The sequence below is a fragment of the Tupaia chinensis genome, unplaced genomic scaffold, assembly GCF_000334495.1.
Source record: "Tupaia chinensis unplaced genomic scaffold, TupChi_1.0 Scaffold000028_1, whole genome shotgun sequence".
Lineage (NCBI taxonomy): Eukaryota > Metazoa > Chordata > Mammalia > Scandentia > Tupaiidae > Tupaia > Tupaia belangeri.
In genome coordinates this window covers 6,326,887-6,327,553 of record NW_006159458.1, presented here as the reverse complement: position 1 = coordinate 6,327,553, position 667 = coordinate 6,326,887, and the positions used below count along the sequence as shown (strand labels likewise).

Sequence of the window (667 nt, the reverse complement as noted above, 5' to 3'; positions counted from 1 at the left end):
GAATTTGGTCTTCACAATGACAGACTGCTTCAGGAGCTTTCCTTTCCCCAGAACTTTGTTATAGCCTGATAGCACTACATGGATGATGGGAGCTACTCCAGTCTTGTTTTTGCTGTTTTACCCGTGCCTGCTCACTGACCAAGGTCCACAATTTGTCAGGGTTGACAGTTGGGAAGAAGCTCTGGTTCTTCTTTAAGTGGTAATGCCTCATACCAACTTTCCCAAAGTAACCTGGGTGATATTTGTCGAAGTTGATCCTGTGGTGATGCATGCCACCAGCATTACCCCAGCCTCCAGGATGCTTCTGGTGCTTGCCGATGCTGCCGTGGCCGTGGCTCACGTGGCCTCGAAGTTTCTGGGTCTTCCTCAGTCTGGATGGCATGTCGGCAACTAACACAAAAGAGGAAGGCCGCCATGAAGTCTCGCAAGATATCTTCTGTACTCATTTTTGAAAAATGCTCTCCATAAAAGAATATATTTAATCTTTGGTTAATACTGTTACTTGTCATCCAAAGACCATTTCTCTCTCTCTCTCTCTCTCTCTCTCTCTTTTTTGCCTGCTAATACAACCCTATTTTTTTAAGGGTGGTGTTGCAGGATATGCCTGGTCCTGGAAGATAAATAACATCCATAACTCAGTCAGAGGGTTTTATCATATGTATAATTA

At 44.4% G+C, this 667-nt stretch overlaps 1 pseudogene; it reads right to left on the bottom strand.

The window, feature by feature from the left end:
- The window catches only part of LOC102503140 (60S ribosomal protein L27a pseudogene), a 473-nt pseudogene extending 87 nt beyond the window's left edge, over positions 1-386 (bottom strand).
- Positions 387-667: the final 281 nt, after the last annotated feature.